This window comes from Callospermophilus lateralis (assembly GCF_048772815.1).
Source record: "Callospermophilus lateralis isolate mCalLat2 chromosome 11 unlocalized genomic scaffold, mCalLat2.hap1 SUPER_11_unloc_3, whole genome shotgun sequence".
Classification (NCBI taxonomy): Eukaryota; Metazoa; Chordata; class Mammalia; order Rodentia; family Sciuridae; genus Callospermophilus; species Callospermophilus lateralis.
In genome coordinates this window covers 2,126,342-2,137,180 of record NW_027510155.1, presented here as the reverse complement: position 1 = coordinate 2,137,180, position 10,839 = coordinate 2,126,342, and the positions used below count along the sequence as shown (strand labels likewise).

At 57.8% G+C, this 10,839-nt stretch overlaps 1 pseudogene; it reads right to left on the bottom strand.

Annotated features, from left to right (window-relative positions):
* Positions 1-809: 809 nt before the first annotated feature.
* On the bottom strand, positions 810-9,156 carry LOC143385843 (disintegrin and metalloproteinase domain-containing protein 8-like; annotated as a pseudogene).
* Positions 9,157-10,839: the final 1,683 nt, after the last annotated feature.

The window sequence follows — 10,839 nt, the reverse complement described above, 5'->3', positions numbered from 1 at the left end:
AACCTAATGACCATTGTTTTTTTCCTGCCTTGGGAATCAGTATCTCTGGGTATCACTGTAAGCTTGTAACTGACAAAGATACATATAGTTGCTTTTTTAACCAAGGCAAATAGACCTTGCCTAGGCACTGTGGAAATCCAGTACACACAATTTCCTGCAGTACTGGGGATTGAACATCCTCACACATGTGAATCAAGCACTCTGCCACTGAGTCACATCCCCAGTTCATACTTCCCTAAAAGTACATCATTATGTACTCTTACTTTTACTCTGAAGTTCTCCATGTTCTTATTAGTTTTAAGTTCCAGTTGCCTCTGGGAAATTATCGAGGAAGGAGTTATGCTGAAACAGAGAACTATCCCATTGAATAGCTCTGTTAAATTACACAATGACTCAATCCTCCTCACTTTCTGCTGGTTCTGCAGTCCCTGTTTACCATTTAATAAGTGCAAGTTCTCTGTTCAGAATCTGCAGTGGCAATACCATTGGATGTTATTCAGACAAAGTAAAAGCTACAGATAAGTGGGAGCAATGTGCTTTATGTATATCACAGGTGAGTTTCTCAGTTATTCTTTTTGTACATAATATGAAGGCTGAGAACCCCCAGAACCACAAGTTCAAGGTCAAACTCCAAATACAGATCTCCAAAAGGTAGCCCTGAACTCCCAGACCCTAGGACGCTGCACCACAGGTGTCCAGAGCAGCCTCGCTTGGCCCTCACCAACACAGGGACATATGAATTAATTAACATGATGTCCCTAGTGGGTTATACACTGGGACAGAGAGAGGCCTAGGGGTCCAGGTACCTCTCAGGGGATGGTGCTTACTGCAGGGGGCAGACTCTTTGGGGCCACAGTGGCTCTGACGGGCTGGCTGGGGTGCGTGGTAGACACCAGCTTTGGGGGCCCTGGAGCCCTGCCCTTGGTTGGCCAACTGCTGCCTGCCTTCTGGAACAGGGAGTTGGAGAGCCCCATGGTGGTCTTGGGTGCTACCTGCCTGGGGAGGAAGAGAGGAAATAGCAGTCAGTGTCCCGACCAGGGCTCAGGTGTCCTGGCTGTGCCCCCAGCCTAGTTTTTCTGGGGTCCCTCTGCTCTGGCAGACCCCATGCAGGCTGCAATGCACATAGTCACAGCCATAAGACACAAAGAGACCAACTGCATGTCCCTGAAAGGGCAATCCATGGGGCCCAGTCACATTGGAGAGATGCTCAGAGGTCCCAGGCAAATCTATCCTGCTGCAGCTGGCTTGGAGTCAAGGTACTGGCCCAGGGCACAGCAGGATACTAAAGGGGTGCTCATGGTCCTGGTTTGGAGGTGGGGGCCCCATCTCTGGACTTACCATACCCCACCTCTAGCCCAGACCACCCTTGTCTGAGCCGCTGAAAGGAAGGGCCCCAGCAGAGTTCTGAGGTGGGTGGGTCCCAGCCACCTCCTGGGCTCAAGCCCTGCTACAGACACGCGGGAGCCCAGTCCACAGGACCTCCAACCTGTGTGAGAAGTGGCTTCTTCCTCAAACAGTAGTGGAGGCCCTTTCCCAATAGCTCTAGGCCCGGAAGTATATGTTCCACACACATATCTGTCACAACCAGCGAGTTCTCACCTCCTGGGGACACGGCTCCAGACCTTGTGGTATATGATGACGCCTGCCAGGGTGGCCAACATGGCCATCAGGAGCACTAGGGGCACCAGCACGCTGACCAGGAGACTCCCAGGTGCTAGGGAACACAGGCGACAGCCTGGGTGGGAGGGCCCTCAGCCTCCCCAGCCGGCCATGGCCATGCCCTGGGCTCCAGGGCTCCCAGCTCCCAGCTCCCAGCAAAGGGTCAGAAGGCATGGCAGGTGGGGGGCAGGTTCTCAGTCCACAGTGCTATAGGTGCAGCCTAGCCAGGCCCTTGAGGTCGGGGTGCTGTGTACAGCTACACGCTCAGTGGCCACTGGGTAAGAAGATACTGTGGGGCTGACTGACCCTAGGTTCTCAGCCAGGCTGAAGAAGGGCCGGAGCACTGGGCAGAGGATGGCATATTTTACTCTGAGCTGGACACTACCTTCAATCATCTAGGAGGTGGGACATAGGCTCCCTTCTGGCTGCCATAGGACTGGCTGTTGATTGCAAACCATCCCCTAAATATCACATCGCAAGGACCAGGTGCAGGCTTGAATTCAGATCTGGTCCTAAAGGCGCTACCAGTCTGCATGTCTGTCAGTAACTCTGCACAGTGGGGCGGTGCCCAGCCCGCGTGGCAGTGACACTCCCTCTTGTGGTTGCACACCTGCAGGGACAGAGGGTCTTAGGGAATGTAGCCCATAGTGCAGCAGGCTATTCCTGCAGCATAAGGGCCCTGAGCCAGCTCTGCAAGCAGAGGCCCTCTGCACCCCTTCCCAGGTCAAAACCCTGGGCTTGTAGGGGGGCATGACCACAGACCTGATTCCAGGTCACCCCTTCCAGCCTCAGCCCCAAGAAGGGGGCTGCTGAGATCTCCCATTAATGGACACACTGGGCAAGGCTGAGATCCCATTCCTACATCCAATGCTGTCACCACCAGTGGCTCTGTCAGATGCAGGCAGTGGCAGCAGCTTCTGGGACACCAGGCAGGGGGCAGCTGTCCCTTGAGGTCACATGCACCCCATGGTTGTGGCACTGGGCGGAGCAGTTCTTGGATCTGTAGACCTGGAGGTCTTGGCAGCGCCCTTCCCAGCAAATGTGGAAGGCAGAGGGGGGCCTCCTAAGCAGCTTGTCTGGACCCCTGCCCTGGCCCTATTCTCAAAACCAAAGGGCTAGGTCAGCTGACCATCCCTGGAGGCCTCTGGAGGCCCAGAACCTCTGGAGTCCTGGGTTCTGGGCAATGCTATGGGTTCCAGAATATGAACTGGGAACAGGTGTCTCTGCCTCCCTCTCCCACCTCAATCTCACCTGAAAGTGTACAGAGAACCCCCCCCACACACACACTCTACCAACAGACCTCTGAGTGTGAAAACCCATCTGCAGAGGGGCCTGTGTGGGACTCGTGTCCGGGCTGCCCACATGCCTGCATGGGGCATCTGGGCTACTCAGCTCACCTTCCCCTTATCACACCTGGTGCCCTGGGGCATAGGCTCATAGGCAGAGACGTTGCTGTCCATGTGCAGAGCTTGGTAATTGCTGGAGTAGGAACTGAATGTACAGGAACTGTGCTCTGGGGGCTGCTGGCCCCCTGCACAGTACAGGACCCCACATCTGTCGGCCCTGTAGAGAGAGGGCAGGACATGGTCCCAGCTGCATTGTGCACCACACTCATGGCCCTGCACTCCAGGAAATAGGCAAAACCCTCCTTCCCTCCCTACCCTACTTCCTCCCTTCTACCACGATGCTGATGTCAAGCTGGGATCCTGGAAGGCAGGGTGAACACGTGGAGGGCCACCTGCCCTACAAAGCTAGACTCCTCTCTGGGGACATCCTGTATCCTGGGCCTGTGCAGTCCAGCTCACCTGCCCAAGATGGGGGTGATCCTGCCTCTGCAGCCTGGAGAGATGCTGAAGGAGAATCAGGTGTCTGCAGCAACCTGTGCACCTAGGAGCTAGAGCAGATTAGCCTGGCCAAGGACCACAGCCACCCCCAGAGACTGGCCTGTATCCTGTGCTCACAGGCCTTACCTGGACCCCACAGTTCCTGGCACCGCTGGGCCAGTGTGGGGCAGTGCCCATTAAAGCAGTAGCCCCCAGGACAGGGTGTGCCGTTCTCCTGGAAGACATCCTCTGGGCACACTGGACTCCGGCCATCGCAGAACTCCTCCAGGTCACACTGGTCCCTCTGGGGGTGGCATGGCTCACCAGCTGGCTTCACCTGGCCCGTAGAGAGGTTCAATGTGAAACAGGCCCAGGAGTTGCTGCTATTGGTGTGGCTGCCCTCCTACCCGCTGTCCTGGGCTCACCCTGCACTCGTGGCAGCAGGTTCCATGGGCACACTTGGCCCCCTCAGCCAGCTGGCATGTTGTGGCATTGCAGCAGCGGTTCTGACAGTCCTGGGAGACAGGGGCATGAGCAGCTGCACCCTGGGCAAGAGCCAACTTCAGGGTGGATGGACCCCACCAACCACCAGGGGCAACCAATGACCACTCTCCTTTGGACTCCCTTACAGATTGTTGGGGATCAAAGGAGAACAGAACTGACATGGGACACCCCAAAGCCATGTGTGTTGTGGTGCACAGGGCACCTGGCTTGGGTGGTCATCTCAGCACAACGACAGAGGCCACATCCCTGATGCTGAGGAGCAGAGGGTGGGGGTGGGGCAGGACATACCTGGGGAGTGCCACAGTCACACTGCTCCCCATGCTCCACAAACATGTTCCCACACACAGGGCCTCCCACCAGCCGATCAGGGTCAGGGGCATTGGCCAGGCAGCCCGTCTGGGGTTTCTCCAGGAACCTCTCTAGGTCAGTCCTGCTGCACCAGCTGAACGTCCTGGGGAACTTGTAGCTGAGAGCAGGGGGTATGGCTGTCAGGGGCCATTGTAACACTGCCCCTTCCCACCCACTGTGTCCCACAAGGCTTACCTCATGCTGGCAGCCATGATGCAGCCACCATCCTCCCACGGCAAGGGGAAGTAGCATCCCTGGACATTCTCATCATGGATCATGCCAAGGTTGTGGCCCAGTTCGTGGGCCATGGTGGATGCCACGCCAATGGGGTTCTGGCTGTGGTCCTGTGCAGAGGGCTGAGCTCACTGGGGCAGCGCCTTACCCATCCATCCAGAAGGTGAGGTGCTCCCTCACCTTCAGCACCTGGGGCTTGGTGCCACTTCCTGCTAACCACCCCTTAAGACATAAAAACAGGTGTTGAACCCGTCCCCACAGAGTTGACCTCTCAGGTGTGCTTCAGGGACCTGCGTGACTGCCTCCATGTGTCCAGCTCAGCCTCTGGGCTGGCTGCCAACCCACAGGCCAGTTCCAGTAAACCTGGACAGGGGTTCCCTTTACCTGATTCACAGCCCCGGAGGCCCGAGAGCACAGGGAAGACACCTGAGCCAGTCCCACAGTGGTCCCGGTAAAGTCGGCCACCCTAGAAACACACATGACATTGATGGCCTGAACGTGGCTCCCCTAGGCCCTCCCCATGCCTCATGGCTCTGCCTGGAGAGTTTGTCCTAGAGGCCTGGGCTAACCAGGGCCCTGCCATGGTGGGTTAGGGTGCAGGCCCTCTCACGTGATGAGCTGCACATTGTCATGTGGGTGTCTCCCCATCAGGTCCTGTGCCCACCAGGAAAGGAAGTTCTGCAGGGTGATGTGGGCATGGGGGCTGATGGGGACCTTGTCTCTGCTCCAGATCTCCAGGCCAACCAATACCACACGGAAATTGAGCTCCTGATAAAACTGCAGAAGACAGAAATCCTTGGGTCAGGCCTGGTTGGTGGAAGGTCAATGAGGTAGGAGGCAGGGGGTTCCCTCCCATCTGCTTCTGGGGGACAGGGCACAGATGCAGGCCAGGTCCCAAGCTCAACACACAGAGCCCTGAGTTAGACCTTCTCTTGGTTGTCTTTCCTGCTCCACCCACTGTGGCCACTCCCCCTTCCCCCAGCTACCTGGCTCCCCATGGACCTGTGTTGCTGAGGGGTCCTGAAAATCCTGCAGGAGCTGGAACCCTCACAGAGCCCTACAAAGACTGCAGTCCACCTTGTCCACATGGTTCACTACCTCCAGCACACGCCTGCGCACAGCCTCTCTGCTCCCCAGCTGCTGGAACTGGGACACAGAACCCTCAGGCTGGGCCAACACTATGTCCCAACCTGCCCAGCCCACTTGTCCCCATGCCCTCACCTCCTTGCTGTCTGTGACCACATACAGCTCCACATAGCGGGTATCTTGGGATAGGGGTCAGCTCTGGGGAGAATCATCAATCTTTCCAGCACAGTCTGCCCCAGAGACCACCACTGCCCAGTGTTGGGAGGACCATCAGGCAGCTCCAAGCAGAAAAGAGTCTGCTCCACAGCCACCTTCCAGGGCTTGGGGATGGCTCTGGGGCTTCAGACAGAAATATGCAGGTCCAAGCAAAGGGCCCAGGGCAGGACCAACCAGGTGGGGCAAGATGTTGCTTACCTGGGGCTGAGGCCTGAAGGCTGCTGAGACCCGAGGCCCCAGAAGGTTGTCCAGGCTGGCATCGCTGACCCCACAAGTCCCAGCCTTCTGCTGCAGGTGCCTGGCCTGGTACACTGCATGCTGCCCTTCCTCACCACCTCCATCTAGAGGCTCGATCACATGGATGGCAGAGCCCACCCGGAAGAAGACCCTGAGAAGCGGAGCCAAGTGAAAAAGTGGGCATCTCCGGCCCATCCCCACCTGCCCATCTGGGAAGACCAGGGGCTCTGATCTGCACCCCAACCAGTAACACAAACTCCCCATGTGTGACACCTGGGCCCAGTAAGCAGGAGAGCAAGCTGGGTGGGCCTACCCCACAGGCTTGTCAGGGCTGGAAACTCCTCACAGAAGTCCAACAAGTGCCTTTGCACGTCTCAAACACGTGCAAGAAGGAAGCGTTTCTCTAAGTCTAATCCCAAGCCCCTTCTTTCTTGGCCTTAGTTTACCTGTCTGTAGAGTGGGACATCCTGCCAGGGTCTGAGTACACACCTGAGGCCATCACATGTACTGAGGCTAGCAGCAGAGCTCTAGTGACCCTCCACGTGACGCTGGTAGAGGCAGTGGTCCTGTAGAAGTGTGAGAAGTCACAGGTCTGACTCCCATGGCCCTGCTGGCCCCAGGAAGTCAGCCCCATGCCTACCTGCCCATGCCCCTGCTCTGTCACCTCAGAGCCATTGGCAGCTGAATAAGTCTCTGTGTAGCCCATGCCCAGCAGGTCCCTGGAAAAGAACCGCAGGAGTTCCCTGAGCTCTAGCATGGGGGATGCAGGTGCTGAAGCCTGCACTGTTGCTGGCCAGGGCACCAACCTGAGGGCCAGCCCCCTGCTTACCTTTTAACCGCAGGTGCAGGGTGAAGGTGTGTCCTCCAGCCCCAAAAACATAGCTCACACTCTCAGGGTACAGGCCCTGAATGGGGGTCAGGATTGAGTAGCCTGCAGCCTTGGGCCTGCACTCCAGGCAGCCCAAGAGCCCCTAGGTGACTCTTGGGCCCATCAGGCTCAGACAGACCAGAAGGTGGAAGGGAAGGGGGAGCCAAAAAAGACATAAGGCTCTTCACGCCTCCTGGCCTGTTTCTCCACCAGCCCCCAGATGGTAAGGACAATGCCACCTTTCCCTGGAGGAAGCAGCGGGATGGGATGGATATCCTGCTGGGCAGCCCTTACTGCCAGGACAGCAGACAAAGTGGGAGAAGGGGTAGGGTGCATAGGCCCCTCCAGTGCCACCCCAGCCAGCCTCCTCCCAGCACCCTGTGACCTTGCTCCCTACACACCCCAGCCCCACACTTAACACGCTAAGCCTGCGACCCTCTGGACAATGTACATCTGCCTCTGGGCAGGTGGGAGCCCAGGGCAGCAGACAGGTCCACGGGTCCATGGCAGGTCCCTGGGGCACAGAGGCAAGGTCAGGGTAGGACAGGCCCCTCACTAGAAACACATCCACACACTCAAGCACAAACCTCACGGATACCCAGAGTCCATAGGTGGGTCCGCACACCCACTGGGCTTCAGGAATCCTCCTGGCAGGCCAGGAGCCCTTCTCAGTTCCCAGCCCGGGGAAATCCCGGCCCAGCCCAGAGCTCCGGAAGGTGTGTCAGACACACGCAAAACCCTGCGGTGAGCCATCATCCCACTTCTCTTCTGGAGCGGAATCTGGCTGATCAGCCCCTGCCAAGTAAAACTGGGGTGTGGTGTGGACCAGCACAAGCACCCCTGCCCTTTTTCTGGGGCCACAGGACCCTCCCCCCAGTCTGGCAGGGCTCCTGGAGGTGAGGCAATAAGCCTGATGCCCACCTGCAGGCCCCAGGCTCTGGCACAGGGTGGGGCAGGAGGAAGGAAGAAGGTGAGCCCTGGAGGGAGGGACCCAGGTCAAGCCTGTCTGCCTGTGAGCCCTGGTGCTGTGCATTACAGTACCCAGATACCCACACAGCACCCCACAGGAAAGGCTCTGAGGGGCTGCCTAGTGGCGACATCAGACTCACCCCATGGGAGGGCAGAGCTCGGCGGGTGCGGGGACCAGGCAGACATTTGGGCCACACCACCTCATACTGCTCCACGGGGGGCAAGGATGGGCTGAGTGCAATTGCTATGGGTAAGAGTGGTTAGCAGACATAAAGGCCTCCTGCGTAAGTGGCCCCCAGGCCTCTCTGAGTGACCACCCAGGTAACCCATTCCCCCAAGAACCAGCCTGAGGAAGGCCAGGTGACCCAGCTGGAGCCCTGAGGCTATCACCAAATGGCCCAGGAACCAGTGACTAGAAGGTCTTACCCCACAGCCCAGGTGAGGGCTTTGTGCCTAAAGATCTCAGGAGGAGGAGTGGGGGGAGGCAGATTGAGTGGCACACCATGTGTGCCAGAGACCCTGGAAGCCCAACCTGGGACAAGTACACATAGGGCCTGGGGACAAGTCTCTTTGTCTCCTACATTCTCAGGATCCCATCTAAGGGCACATAGCAGCCAACAGCAGCCACCCCCACCCCAGGCTGCTTGCTTCCTGATGTCCTGGAAGTTCCTTGATATCCAGCTGCAGACCCAGGACCCAGCACTCTCTGTAACAGAGACCACCTACCTCAGACTTCTGTCCCTGAACACATCACAAACCTCCAGGAGAGGTGACTGAAGCAGCCCTCTAGGAGTCCCAGGCTGAAACCATACCTCATCAGGAAGCTCCCAGGGCAGCCACCCCGCAGCCCCACAGTGGAACCAGGAACCTGGCTCTTCTGGCAGCTGGAGCCGCCCTGCAACCCTCAACCCTGTGGTCTCAACGGTCCTGACAGGGAAACGCCCCACCCCAGGCGCCAGCTTCTCTTACAGTTCACTTCTCAAAGTTCCTCCCTCTGGCCTCTGACATACCCTGGCCTCTCTGAGTGACCACCCAGGTAACCCATTCCCCCAGGAACCAGCCTGAGGAAGGCCAGGTGACCCAGCTGGAGCCCTGGCCATCGATCAGAAGGCCACCCTGCCCCACGTCCTGAGAGGATTCCTGAGAACCATCCTCTTCTCACTCACCCTGGAGCCACAGTGCACAGAGCAGCCAGAGCCCGAGGCCGCCCATGGTGCTGTCCAGGGTCTCCTTGTGGTCTGGAGGGTCTTTGCAGAACTAAACTGAGAGCTCTGCGGGCTCCAGCCTATGCACCCGCCTGGGGACCAGCCTGGCCAATCGCGTGGCAGAGGGGTGGGGCACACGCACCTGGGGAGGGCCTCCAGGGCAGCCGGGCTAGACTGAGTCCACTTCCTGGTGGCTTCCTGGTAACCCTTCATTCTTGCTGGTCCCCCCATAACTGTGGACTAAATTAACAAGGGCATGCCACTCCCTACAACTCCTAGTAACACACCTGTACCTAGGGAGAACGAGGCACCGCCTCTCCCAGGCCTGCCTGAGCTGTGTGTGGGGTCCAGCTACAAGGAGACAACTGAGGGGCAGTGAGTGACTTGTGTGTGTGAATCCTCTGACTTCCAGGGGAAAAGCAACCCCATGCAGGGTAAACAGGTCCAGCCCTATGCCCTGCTCCAGGTCCCCGAGACCTCACTGGGGAGGAGCCAGACACCTGCGGGTCCCAGAACAGATCATGTAGGTGTGGAGGCTGCCTAGGCTGGGGTCCATTCCCAGCTATGGGGTCCTTTTGGATCAAGCTCCCCGTGCAGCCCTGTTTTCTGCCCTTCCTGTAGGGCAGGAGTGGCCCCAGAATCAGAGCCTGATCCATGTGGGTCCTCCTTTGTCCTTTGCAGCAACATCCCCCACTTTTGGCCAGGCTTTGGGGTGCAGGTGCAGGCCAACCTCACAGCCTTCCCAGACTCACTCCAGCCAGGGGCAACCTAAGGGTCCTCAGCAGAGCCCAGCAGCTCAGCCTCCCTTGTGATGCAGGGGAGGATCAGGGGCCAGACAGGGAGACATGGAGATGGCTACAGTAGGCTGGAGACGGAAAGGTGACAGATTTCAGGCTAAGTTTAAAGGGGCAGGAGGGAACCTGTCACCTCCTTGCCCCAGCATGATGGCAGAGTCAGAAGCTAGGCAGTGGTAGCACAGATGGAAGCCATCTGCTGTCTGCATCAGTCCCAGGTGCCAGTGCTAGAGGAGTCCACAGGCCACTGTGAGCAGGGGAGGGACTGCTGGGTAAGGCTGGCTTCCGCCTGAGCTCACAAATGACTTATGCACGCCCATCCCAAAGCTGGGAATGGGGCTCAATGCTAGAATGCGTGCCTAGGAGGCATGAGGTACAGTGTTCCACATTAAAAAAAAAAAAAAAAAAAAAAAACCAAAAACCCACACCCAGTTTCACTTCTTCCCCATGTTCCTTGATGGCAAGTCATGTGACAGCAAAAGTTCAAGGTGTCGCATCTCCAGTCACATTAGAGCATAGACAAGACACCACTGCCAGGGCAGCCTCAGCTAACCAAGCAGCACTGCAGATGGCACCAGTAATGAACACTCAACAATCAGGGCCAAGTAGGGCAGCCCAACAACACCCACAGAACCTCATCCCACAGGACAGACCCAATTCCACTTCAACTCAATCCAGCAGGAGGATCTGGGAGCCCAGAGTCCACAGCCCTGAGCTTCGCCCTCCCCCTGCAAACCCTGGAGGAATAGCAGGAAGGGCCAGGACACAGGCCAACAGGTTCCTCTGCTCACGCCTGGCACTTCTCTGTGGCAAAGGGGTGGCATGTGGACGTTGTGTTCTTAGCTGTGCCTCCATATGCTGCAGATGGGAAGCAGCAGTTGATGGCTGAAGCCAAG